This window comes from Hypomesus nipponensis, chromosome 9 (genome assembly GCF_054491055.1).
Source record: "Hypomesus nipponensis isolate SF chromosome 9, ASM5449105v1, whole genome shotgun sequence".
In the NCBI taxonomy this organism is placed as follows: Eukaryota; Metazoa; Chordata; class Actinopteri; order Osmeriformes; family Osmeridae; genus Hypomesus; species Hypomesus nipponensis.
In genome coordinates this window covers 15011544-15025000 of record NC_140369.1, presented here as the reverse complement: position 1 = coordinate 15025000, position 13457 = coordinate 15011544, and the positions used below count along the sequence as shown (strand labels likewise).

The 13457-nt window shown below is 49.3% G+C and overlaps 1 protein-coding gene across 1 annotated transcript in view; it reads left to right on the top strand.

Moving 5' to 3' along the window:
• Positions 1–13457, top strand: part of grip2b (glutamate receptor interacting protein 2b) — a 45050-nt gene that overhangs the window by 6393 nt on the left and 25200 nt on the right. The window lies entirely within an intron of this gene.

The window sequence follows — 13457 nt, the reverse complement described above, 5'->3', positions numbered from 1 at the left end:
TCAAGGCTAGCAGACGGTTTCAGACTAGGACGCCTCAGTGCCTGTTGGGGACATTGTCTGCATCACACAGCCTCTCTGACTGGCTGGGTGGCTGGCTGACAGGTTGGCTGACTTGACGGACTGACGGACTGGGTAGCTGGCTGAAGCACTGGAATGACTGGTTGTTTGGTTGACTCATCTGCTGACTGGCTGGCTGACACGGAAACACTTAGAGAGATGTGTGTATGTGCGTGTGTGTGTTAGTATGTGTGTGAGCGTTCGCGTGAGTCTGTATGTGCACATTAAGAGTTTTTAGGAGCACTTACTGTGGTACTTGTGTTGAATCACTAATTTCATGGAGGCAAAAAAAATCTGTTTCCCTGTTGGCAGTGGTGCTGAATGTGAGTGTTTGAGTACATTAACAGGCTTAATAGTCTTAGAGAAGACATCTTGTGTGTGTGTGTGTGTTTAAGACAGCTATTAATGTTTAATGTAGTTGGCGTACAGAGGATCTTTGGATGCACATAGCGGACCGGAACTAAATCCACCATATGCATTCAGAACAGCCTTGATGACGCGAGTCCCAGAGTGTCCATGTGTCTGCAGGTGAGTGTCAGGTCACAAGTAGACCGAGATCCAGAAGATGTCCACTCTGCTAAAGGGGACTGGGTGTGTGTGATGGGTAGCCTAGGACCCATGCTTCTGAAGATGGATTATTGAGGTGCAGGACAACACAGCCAAACATTCAGTCACAAAAATGGTCTGGCTGATGTGAAATGCTGCTGTTGCTGGTGTGTTGCTAGCGTATAGCTGGTATGTTACTAATGTCAATGTAAAGGGGGGGGGGCGGGCATTGGGGTGGCTGATGCTGCACAGCTATGTATGTTTGATCTCACCATAGTACACCACTGACATAACTAGAGCAGAGAACAACAGCCATGGTAATTAGACAGAACACGGGGAAACCTCCTCTTCATCCTGTACTATTCCCCCCTCTCTGCTCTATACTTCTCTTCCCTGTTTCTTTTTCCTCTCCCCTCTCCTCTCCACGATTCCTGTAGCTTAAAGAAATACTTCAGTAAGGTAAATGTCATTTAAAGTCACATTGAATCAGCCAGAATTAGTTTGTTTTCTCATTTAACCATGTTTTGTGCCTCAGCGCTAATAGAATGCTGAACTTGGCAAACAGAACACCAGCTCAGCAGAATCCCTACCTGGAGCTCTCCTTTAGAACACCTTCATGCTGCATTGTGATGTCCTAGGGAACGCGAGCCAAGCCAGAACAAACCAGACAAGAAGGGGCAAAGAGAGAGAGAGAGTGAGAGGGGCAAAGAGAGAGAGAGTGAGAGAGAAAGAGAGAGTGAGAGAGGGGGGGGGGGAGAATAGGAGAGGGAGAAAGTATGAGAGGGAAAGTGAGAGAGAGAGAAAGAGAGAGTGAGGGAGTGAGAGAAGGAAGGAAAGAAAAGAGGCGTTGATGGGGGAGAAAATAAGGAGAGATAGCTCTCAGGTGCAGGAACCACAGGTCAAAGTTTTCCAGGATTAAGAAACAGCACAAACTGTCCAATCAGATTATGGAACCAATACGGACTGTCCAATCAGATTATAGAGTTGGCTCATATTGTCCAAATGGATTACCTTCTGGTCTAAGTACCTCCCAGAGAAGATGCCTCCCAGCAACTGTGCTCTGTCAGACTGGGTTAACACAGTGTACACAGTTACACAGTGTGGGTGAGGTAGAGAAGAGAGGGGAGAGAGGGCTGAGAAGGTAGAAGAAAGAGGGAGAGAGAGGGTTGACAAGGTTGGAGGGAGAAAAGGAAAGGCAGAGAGACAGAGGAGTCGAGAGAGTACTGAGGAGATAAGAGGAATGGGGGGGGGGCAGAGGGAAAGAGAGGGGATTGAGGGAGGCTGGTGGAAAGGGGGAAGGGGAGAAAGAGAAGGAGGAGAGCTGAAGGAAGACACAGGAGGAATGGGGTGGGGGTGGACAGGATGAGAGAGGGATGGGGGCTAGGGAGAGTTGAGGGCAGAGTTAGGCGCCTGGCCTAGCCTGGCCTGGCCTGGCCTGAGTCCAGCTGGGATGATGTGTAGGAGCAGCTTGTTTGTGACACTCATGGTCTCCAGCCGAGAACCTCCTGAGAGAAAGAGTCAGACGTAATGAGCCTCGCAGACCAGGGAGGCCTGTGTGTGTGTGTGTGTGTGTGTGTGTTATGAGGGGGCGTAATCACTCTGAACTGGCCCAAGGGGGGAGGACTCAAGTCAGAGTGGGTTAGCAAGAGAGGCAGACAAGAAGAGAAAGGAGGGGGAAAGGAGATGAGGGCAGAGGAGAAGGGACGGGATGGGAGAAGAGGAGAGGAACAAGGGAAGAGGAGAGGGGAGGAACACACATCAGCGAAGGCTAAAGGAGGATGGGAGCCCCATATGAGGAGAGGATCAAGTCCCTCATAGGGGGCTGTGATCTTCCTTACAGTCACATGGGGCTGCAGCACAGGCCAAAACAGTTGCTCCTGTTTCTGTTTGATTTATGGATGATGTTCTATTGCTTAGGGCAAGGGCGTCAAGTTGCTCAGGCGGTTGAATGGAGCCTTTTTGACGCGCTGTGTGGAACAGTGCTTCTGAAAAAACGTAAACCCACAAGTTGATCTCAAGTTCTCTTCATCTTCAAGTGATACTTTGACACAGACACACACAGAGCATCAGGAGAACTAAGTAGGCCATCTGAGGTCCCGAAGGCTTTGAGTCTAGAGTTAAACATGTTTTAATCAGGAAGAGAGAGAGAGAGGTATGGAAGGAGAGAGAACAAAAGAGGGGGATTCTATTGTAATCAATAAATAAATACCCAGATGATAAACATCAATTTGAGAGTATTTAAGAGTGATTTAAACGAGCACTGTGATAGAAGAATTCTATTAACGGGATTCTTTGTCACGGACAAGTAGCATCGATTGATCTTAAGATGCCACACTCGTCTGCATCCAATCATTGAGACCCCATGCATGCTTTGCCCGCGAGTTTTAAGGATAGCACAGCAGGGAGTCGATGTGGTACCCATGAGGTAAAAGAAATAGAGACAGAGAGAGGGGGAAAGGGGAGAGGGGGAGAGAGAGGGGTGAGAGAAGGCAAGTAACTCATCTGTTTCCTCGTCCGTGCTCTCGGTGTGGGAAATTATAGTGGTGTACAGGTTAACCTGACGGAAAAGATGCTTTTTCTTCAAGCAATATTAAGGAGAAGAATTCATAAAGGTACATATCCATGCTTAAACATGTATTTTTGATTAGGCTTATCTGCATCTGAAAGCTAAGGACTAATTTCGATATCCTAAATACGGTGCTGCATTGATCCGTTTGCTAGTAAGCATGCTACACCAAACCCAACTCCTTTTGCATCAATTTAAAATGAAAATGTATATAATGACATACAAATGAAACCATTCACTTTGATTGCTTGATTGATGTGGCTGTGGAAGACGATCAGATGCTTGGCGTTTGCTGCAATGTGCGAAAGAAACGGGCTCTGGAAAGATCGGCGCGCGGTCCAAATGGAATATGAACAAGTTCCAGACGCATTGATCCCATTGAACATTTCCCTTCATGATAGTCATCGACATTTATAACTACTCCATCAACTGTCAGTCCGAGGCATCCTTGACTTCACTGGCTGATTACGCGGGGGCGATGTTTGCTGAAGTAGTTTTTCGTCTTCTCCCGTGTCCTGATTTTCTGGGTAATTTATTTATGAATATGTGAACTGTTGCTTTGAAGTGCGGCGCGCACGCTTCCTCGGTATGTCGTTAATGGGCTGGAGCTGCCACCTGTTGGTAGTGAGCGAAAAAACATCAAACCGGATTCTCTCCATTTCTCCGCGACCAGATGGAAGGGGAGGTGGGGGGCTAATAACGGAACCGGAATCCCAGCTCCAGTCCGACTGCATCAATTTGTTTCAACTCCAAAGACCGCGTGTGCTTTTTGTGTTACAGTTTGCTGGTGTGGTAGTCTCTTCTGGTTGTGTGTTTTGTGTATGTGTGTGTGTGTGTGTGTGTATGTGTGAAACAGTCAAGAAGGGTGTCTGTTTTTTGTATGCGTGTGAGCAAGTTGTTGTTTGTGTGTGTGTGTTATGTGTGTACAGCAGTAAAGATAAGTGTGTGCGTGGGTGTTTTGTGTGTGTGTGTGTGTGTGGGGGGGGGGGGGGGGGGGAGAGAGGGGGGCGAGGGACACTCAGACCATACCTTTCTGTCGCATTACCCAGCCTTCAGATACCTATTGTTAAATCGGCGTTGTGGAACACCAGGGTTTTCTCACATCTTGCAGTTATCTGTCAGTTCAGTAAGCCGTGCCTTTGATCACTGAGGCGTGTTGTTGGTTTGCCGTTATTCTTTTTTTAAAACAAGACATACAGTAACAGTCTGTTTTGTGAAGACATGGCAGGGGTTTTACATGTGCAATAAGAGGATTTGTTGAAGGATTCTTCTGCTGGGACATCCTGTCTGATAGGACCAGGAACACCCCACAGACAACCAGGTGAAGTCTTCCTGAAGGGTACATGGTGATACAGCTTCTTTACATGGTTCTGCTGGTGACATGGGCCTACTAGTGACTGGAGGAAAGGAGAGAGGGGAAAAGGAGAGAACTGATAGGTGAGTGTGAAGATGAGGAGAGGAGGGGACAGAGGAGAGGAGGGGAGAGGAGAGGAGAGGAGAGGAGGGGACAGAGGAGAGGAGAGGAGAGGAGGGGACAGAGGAGAGGAGAGGAGGGGAGAGGAGAGGAGGGGACAGAGGAGAGGAGAGGAGGGGACAGAGGAGAGGAGAAGAGAGGAGGGGACAGAGGAGAGGAGAAGAGAGGAGGGCATATCTTTAGAGAAGATACATGATGGAACAATATGGCCCTTGAAAGCACAAGTGCGATAATAGCTCAGTAGAACGCTGTGTGCACCCCTCAGGGTATGTGTTTGTTGACTGTGTGTGTATGTGTGTGTGTGTGTTTGTTAATGTGTGTACGCACATTACGTATGTGGGTCTGTGTCTGTGCGTATCTTAGTGTTTGTGTTTGCATGTGTATGCATGCGGGTGTGTTTGTGTGTGTGTATGTATGTGTGTGTCTGTGTGCCTGTATCTGTGTCGTGTGTGTGTTTATGTGTGTCGGTGTGTATTGCTGCAGGGACAGTAACAGGTATAAACACACACCAGCTGCTTTTCAATAGGGTTCTCTCGCCTTATAAAAATAGGTCTCTTATGTTGTCTCCCTAATCTCTGCCTGCCCCTGTCTGCTGTGGTTTAATAGACTATATTCATGCTGTTGTTACAGGGTGAGCATCTCTAACCGACCCTGCGTGCTGTAGATGAGAGGATAAGGCTACAGAATGGGACTGATTGAGAGAAAGGCTGTAGGATTAGAGCTAGGACTGGTCTGTAGACAGGGTAGAGCTAAGGCTGGTGTAGTTTTAAGTGAGGATTAGGGCTGGTTTAGTTACAGGCTGTGGTTAGGACTGGTCTAAATACAGGCCAGGGTTATGACTGGTCTAGTGCCAGGCTAGGACTGGTCTAATTGCAGACTCTGGTTAGGACTGGTTTAAGGAGAGCATAGGTGTACTGTATATAGATCGATACATGGAGATGCTGAGCTTGCAGACCTCATCATGGCTGATGACCTGGGCTGGCATCCGCTCGTCCTCCTCCTCTCTGCCCATCTGCAAGTCAGATGTGTTCTCTCTCCTCCTCTGTGTTTCTCGCTCTCCGTTTTTTCTGTCTATCCACCTGAGATTAATTAGCTCTTCATGAGTCTTCATATGCAGACTAGCGTATGGGAATGGGGGGGGGGGGGGGGGCGTCAGAGGAGAGGAGAAGAGTGAGAAGAAAAGGAGACAGGGAGTTTTCTTGATAAAGCACGCTCTACATGTCAGGGGAACCCCTGTTCCATTCTCTCATCTTTGCTATTTGGTTTCATCTCCACGCAGGTAGGGAGGAGGGGCGGTGGTGGGGGGCAGTCTGCATACTAAAATAAAGCAGGACAGCTGTCTTACTGTAGGTTCCATTCTCCTCAGGAGACACAAACCTGTCACACAGTACAGACACAGGCCAGTAGAGACACAGGCCAGTATAGACACAGGCCAGTACAGACACAGGCCAGTACAGACACAGGCCAGTAGAGACACAGGCCAGTATAGACACAGGCCAGTATAGACACAGGCCAGTATAGACACAGGCTAGTACAGACACAGGCCAGTAGAGACACAGGCCAGTATAGACACAGGCCAGTAGAGACACAGGCCAGTATAGACACAGGCCAGTAGAGACACAGGCCAGTAGAGACACAGGCCAGTAGAGACACAGGCCAGTAGAGACACAGGCCAGTATAGACACAGGCCAGTATAGACACAGGCCAGTAGAGACACAGGCCAGTATAGACACAGGCCAGTATAGACACAGGCCAGTAGAGACACAGGCCAGTATAGACACAGGCCAGTAGAGACACAGGCCAGTAGAGACACAGGCCAGTGTTTAAACCGAACCCCAAACAGAGCAGCCGGGCTAGTTGCGGTCCAACCCCATCACCTCCTCTTCCTCCCCTCCTCCTCTTCCCCTTCTTCCTTCGCTTCTTCCTTCCTTCCGTTCATCCTCCACCTCCTCCACCTTTTTTCTACTTTTCCTCCTCTGCGTCTTCCTTCCAGGTCTCCTCCTCCTCCTGTATGAGACTCCTGTCTCCTCCTCGTGGGCGAGGCTCCTCTCTCCTGCTCCCCAGCAGACGCATCTGAGATGTTCTCTGTCTCCATGCAGGGGCAGGGTGATGGCTGCCTGTCCTGTCTTCTGGAACACAGCAACACAAACACAGACATAGATCCTCTGGCCCCATTATGTCAAAGCTGTGACTCTGTGTCTTTTGTGTTTGTGAGTGAGTGTGTGTGTGTGTGTGAGAGAGAGAGAGAGAGAGAGAGAGAGAGAGAGAGAGAGAGAGAGAGAGAGAGAATGTGTGTGTATGTCAGAGACAGAGAATGAGAGATGTGTTTCAGCTGCTGGCGAGGGAAGAGGGGAGAGAGAGATAAAGAGAGGCGGGAGGGGAGATTTTGGAGAGTAATTTGCGTCTCCAGTTGTGAGATAACGATGGGAACTTGCTGATTGCTTGATGGTTGTTTATGAGGTGCGGGCAATCCTTGTGTTTGGCGGGTGTGTATGTGTGTATGTGCATGCCTATGTGTGTGTGCTTTATGTGTGTGTGAGAATGAGTGTGCCTGTGCAAGAGAGAGAGAGAGAGAGAGAGAGAGAGAGAGAGAGAGAGAGACGGAGAGAGCGAGAGAGAGATAGTTTCTCAAAAACACCAAGGGATAGCGTCAGCTCTTCAAAGTGTTTACCCATAAGCCTCCATGTCTGGATTCATTTGCACATGAAACAGACAGACACGTTGTCGCAACGGAGAGAAGGAAACTTCTGATAAGTGTCATCATCACCCCCTGTCTCTGATGTGAGTGTGTGTGTTCTGCTGTCATCTGAGTGTGTGTGTGTGTGTGTAACTGTGTGTGTGGCGTGTGTGTGTGCATACGGGTTCATTTGCTGATGTAGTTGTGAATGCGTAGGGGCCAGGGTCAGAGTTCTTCTGTCCAGATCGGATGGCTGCAGGACTGAGGTGTGTGTGTGTGTTGGTTGGGGTGGGTGGTGAAAGAGAGAGAGAGGGAAGGAGAGAGAGACAGATAGGGAGAGAGAGAGAGAGAGTTGGAGTGACAGAAAGGTTGTGACTTTCTCACCTCTCACCCACCAGGCATACTTAGCTTTGGGAATGGATATGAATCTGTGTTTTAATGTGTGTAAATGTCAAATCAAATCCAATTTAATTTGTATAGCCCTTTTGTCACCGAGGGATTCACATACGCCCATATAACTTCCCCTAAACCAACATAAACCCTCGAGGAAGACAATGAAACAATGGAAGAAACCTCGGGAGGAGCAATTCAATGAGGGATCACCTCCTCCAGAGACAGTTGGTGACAGAGAGGTGCAGACCATCTGCTAAACATAGTCATCGAGAGTAGAGAATGAAAATCTGCAAATGGATGTTGCAAATGTGCGTGAATTTGTTTGTGTGTGTGGTGGGTTGCACAGAGGAGCCTTTACTGAGAAGGAGGGAAAGAGAGAGAGAGAGAGAGAGAGAGAGAGAGAGAGAGAGAGAGAGAGAGAGAGAGAGAGAGAGAGAGAAAGAGAGAGAGAGAGACTGACAGAGAGAGAGAGAGAGAGAGAGAGAGAGAGAGAGAGAGAGAGAGAGAGAGAGAGAGAGAGAGAAAGAGAGGTAGCGAGGGAGGGAGGGACAGAGGGAGGGAGAGAGGGAGGGAGAGAGGGAGGGAGAGAGGTAGAGAGGAGGGAGAGGGGAGGGAGGGAGAATGGGAGGGAAAAAGAAGGGGGTGTCTTGGTTGGCAAAATCGGGGAAAGGATATTTTGTTTCATATCAGGCTCGGTTAGCCACAGCTACTGAAATAATGATCTCATCTTTATTTGACACTGTGGCATTTAATAAGGTTGAGTAATTACCATGACGACACTGGACAGTTAGATGCGTGCGGAAGGTTGACAATAGTGCTGAAGAGGGCATGGATCTGTGATCTGGAGGGGAGGGGAGTGGTGGAGGAAAGGGCAGAGAGAGAGAAAGAGAGAGTGTGTGAGAGAGACAGATACTGTAGAAGTGAAGCGTGGGAGAGAAAGTGAGAGAGACTCGGGAGGGGAGAAGGGACGAGCGAGGGAAAGGGGTGCGGGGCTCGCGTTTGTAGAGAAGGTGTGGTGAGCGGTGGTGCTACTTGGTGGATGGTACTGGAGGAGGGGAGGTGGGGGGGGGAGAGAGGGAGCAGGGGATGAGCGAGAGGAGGAGACAGGGGAGGAGGAGAGTGTGGCTGTACTCAGATAGGTTCTCTCTCTCCTTCTCTCTTCCGGGGACAGTTGTGTTTGTTCTGCTGCTCCCAGCCCCCCCCCCCTTCCCCCACCCCCAGCCAGCCCCTCTCAACCCTCCTACCCACCCCCCCCAAACCAACACCCACCCACCCCCTCACTGACAGGCAAGCTTGAAGTTCCACGTACCACTCCACCCTCTGAGACCTGCATGCTGGACTCGCCTGCTGTGACTCCCTGCTCTGAGTCTCTCTCTCTCTAGGACCACATCTGACTCTGAGCCTCCGGACTCCTGTGGTCTGTCTCTCTCTCTAGCTCTCTGTCTCTCTCTGTCTCTCTCTCTCAGTTTCTCTCCCTCTGTCTCTCGCTGTCTCTCTCTCACTCTGTCTCTCTCCCTCTGTCTCTCTCTCTGTGTCTCTCTCTGTCTCTCCCTCTGTCTCTCTCCCTCTGTCTCTCTCTCTCTGTGTCTCTCTTTCGGGTGTCGTTTTCTCTACAGACTCCTCTCCAGTCATGCTGTGCGGACTGAGGAGAGAGGGGACGAGCAGTTTGGGTAAGACGGCACGGCGAGGCTTTAGGACGGAGAGACACGATTGTGGTGGAGAGATGTTGCTGTGGGTTTGGACTGGCAGATATCGGTGTGTTGTTTTAGTCAGCTGCTGTTTTGAACGTTTCGCAGTTCTGTATTGTTTTTGTTTCGTTCCTTCAGCAGAGAATGGCATTATGGGACATAGAATCAGTTCACTTCCTGTAGACAAATGTGCCTGTTCTGAGTCGCGTTGGATAAAAGCGTCTGCCAAGCGGCGAACATTTACGTAAATGTCAGATCTACTGGTCAGGTGCTGTGCTAATGTGTTGCGTTGTGCTGGTCATCTTGGTAGTTACTGGTTTGAAGGTATGTGTTCTGTTTTTTGATGTCGCTCTGTGAACGCACTCGACGATTTATGTGTGTTTGACGTGTGGTGGATGTTACAGGTCTGCGTAAAATCATTGACAGATTCGTTGATTCAACAACTGACTCCCACCCTCATTCATCACTTTGCTCATTCGCTCACACGCTTGTTCATTCATTATTCCCGTCATCGATCAATTCCTTCCTCTGCTCGTTTGGTCCATCAGCCGTTCATTCTCTACCCATCCTTTAATCCCTTCATTTTGGATCCTAACTTTATCATGTCTTCATCCCTCCACCCCCTGATCTCTCCATGTAGACTGTGTCTCTGCGCCGGCCCAGACAGACTACAGCATCCAGCTGAGTCCTGCTGAGTCAGACAGGCTCTCTGAGAACAAGAGATCATTGTAAAAGAAGCAGTTAAAAAGTCATCTTGTGGAATAGTCTTTCAGAGAAACAGTCAGGGCATAATGTGCTCGGCTCAGGTGACTGACCGCGCATGTGTGTGTGTGTGCTGTTGCCATGTTAAAAACACGGTCTCCCTCGGTGAACTGTGTTAGCACCATATCAGTATGTCTCCCTGGACATCAGTCTCTGTTAGCGTCCTACTGTGTGGGGAATGACTCACAGATCCGGCCTTAGAGGAGAATGTGTCTGTGTGTGTGTGTTTGCACGTGGCTTGTCAGTGTGTGTGGTGTTTGTGTGCCAGGCAGTTAGAGATGTGTGCGTGTCTGCTTGGGGATGTCTTTGTCTCAGTTCTGTGTTGCTTGTCAATGTGTGAGAGTGTGTGTACGTGTGCCTGTGTGTCTCGGTCTGTGTTTGTCTTCCTGTGAAGGTGCGTGCGTGTGTGTGTGTGTGTGTGTGCGTGTGCTCCTCCACAACTCAGCAGTGTGGCAGCGTTTGGTTAGAAGCAGTAACTCCTGTCATGCTACACTGGCCTGGATAATGTCTCCCCGTGGGGGAGCAGGGGGGAGAAGAGGGACTCAAAGAAGATATGAAGAAAGATGGAGGGAGAGATGAGGAAGACAGATGAACGAAAGATGCAGGAAAGAGAGTGTGGGGGGTGGGGGGGGGGGCGGCTTGGGGGTTGAACCAGAGGAGGGAAAAGGGGAGGGGATAGACACGGAGAGAGGAGAAGCGGAGAGAAGGAAGGAGGGAGAGAGGAAAAGAGAGAGAAGAGAGGAGAGAGAGAGAGAGAGAGAGAGAGAGAGAGAGAGAGAGAGAGAGAGAGAGAGAGAGAGAGAGAGAGAGAAAGATAGAAAGAGAGAAGAGAGAGAAGAAAGAGGTGATCACACTCAGACCTCAGCTGAGCAGGTAACCCTGCTGCCCTCTTGGCCTAATGGTGGATGATAAGGGTTTGATCCCCTCTCTCCCTACCACAGATAAAGCAGAGAAGACTCCTGTCTTACCCTCTTCTCAGCATCTCTCCCACACACTGTAATTTACCTAACCAGTCATTAGACTAAATACTGCCTGAACACTGCACACACTGCTCTTTCCTGAGGCTGGCATTGAGAAACAATGGGAGATAGGGGGGGGGAAGCGATTGACAGAGGAGGGAAAGAGAGGGGGATAGAGAGAAAGGGAGGGGGGTAGAGCGAGAAGATGGAGGGAAGACAATAGTTAATTATCCATCTCCCTATCCAATCAGAGCATCCAGATGTGGGGCCGTCTCCATGACGACACCAACCTGCCAAGAGGAACGCAAAGGACAGTCTGGGAAGTCTGGGTAATCAGAGAGGATTGTTGAGGACAGGGTCTCTCCTGGAGGGAGTGTGTGAGGGCTCCCTAGCAGCTGCGTGCCCGACTGACCCTCACCATCAGTTGGTATTCAGCTGGGATACACCCCCACACTGAAGCACCAGTGTCAATCTACGCACATTGTTTATCAGAAGAATTTCAATCATTTGAAAACAAACCTTTTGTGTCAGAGCGTGAGGGACTGAGTGTTGGTGCTCTGGTAGACGTCTCCAAGTTAGGGGCCTGGGCTTGTTCACTTCCTTGATTGTGCTGTCGAGTGAGGTTGTCCCTGGAGAACTGCCATTATCTGTCTTCTTTACCGCTGGGCCCAGTTGCTTTTTGAATCCCGAGAACCAAGTCTGCCTACTCTTTACAGCTGGTATTGGACAATACATTGACATGTATTCATTTAGCAGACACTTGTATCCAATAGCACAGTTCCAACCTCGAAGCAAGTCAGGTTCAGCGCTTAAAAAGACGTTTCAACCATTGTCCGATGATATTTGTTCCGTGACTTCCATCAACACCCATAGCTATACCATGTCAATCATCACCTGGCAACAGTACAGTGACCCATATTTGCTCCAAATCAAAACTGAAGAGAAAGGAAGTGTCACATGGTGTGACACAAGGTGTTGTTGGCTCTGAGATGGGAGAGAGAAGGAGGGAAAGAGAGACATAGAGACGAAGAGGGAGATGGGACAGAAGGAGGGAGAGACAGAGAGAGAAATGTAGAGACGGAGAGGGGAGAGGAGCACAGGGAGCTGGGAGAGAAAAGGGAGGGAAATCGGAGAAACAGAAAGATAAGTCGAGGGAGATAAGCGGAGGAGAGAGATAAGCGGAGGAAAGCGAAAAGCTGAAAGGGAGACGGTAGAAGAAATGAGGGAAATTGAAGGAAGGATAGAAGTAGTGAAATACTGTGGGGGGAAAAAAGAGAGAAAGAAAGAGTTAGGTGGAGAGAGAGAGAGGTGGAGAGGGTAGTGGAGAGAGAAGTGTGCTTTGATCATGCATGCAGGAACGCCCCTACACCGGGCTCCTCGGTCACAGGCCAGGGTGGGGGTGCATGTGTGCTTGTGTGTGTTTGCGTGTGTGTGTGAGGGTGGGGGTTCACTGGAAGCACTCAAACCTCACTTTACAGCTGCAGTTAGCTTCATCTCTCCCCTGCCTGTGTGTGTGTGTGTGTGTGCAGTGTGTCAGCTGTGAGTCACACAGCTAAACCGGCAGGTGACTAGCATGATGTTTTAATCTGTTGCGAAGCTGTTAGGATTACAGGGAGAGGGATTGAAGGGACTATTGCACAGACACACACACACCCACACACGTACACACACACACACAGCTTCTCCCCAGTGGAAGCTAGAGTTAAATATGCTGGTTGGAACAGCCGTAATAGCAGCCCAGACTGCTCTGGTACAGTTGGTATGCATAGTCTGTCTTAGGGCCCTACTCTGGGTCTAATAATGGAACCATATGCAGCAGCAGATCCTCTGGTGCTTATGTGATAATGAGAACAGCACACACACACATACATACACACAAACACTCACACACACACACAAACATGGGCTCACATGGAAAGAACCACTCTCTCTTTCTCTCTCTCTCTCTCTCTCTCTCTCTCTCTCTCTCTCTCTCTCTCTCTCTCTCTTTCTCTGTCTCTCTCTCTCTCTCTCGCTCTCTCTCTCACACACACACACACACACAAATGCACATACCCACTCCCACACACACAGACTCACAGACTCAAATACACACACAGACTCCCACACACACAAAACACACACACACGTGCAGACACACACACGTGCAGACCTTGTTCTCTGTTACAGGGAGACATGATGAGTGTGTTGTCTAATATGTCTCTATAATGGTTGGGAGGATGAAATGAATACATTAGCTGTTTCATGACAAACATCGTTGTGTGTGTGTGTACAAGTGTCTGTGAGGGAGTGTTGGTGTGTGCGCGAGAGGAAGCGTGTGTATAAGAGTGTGTGT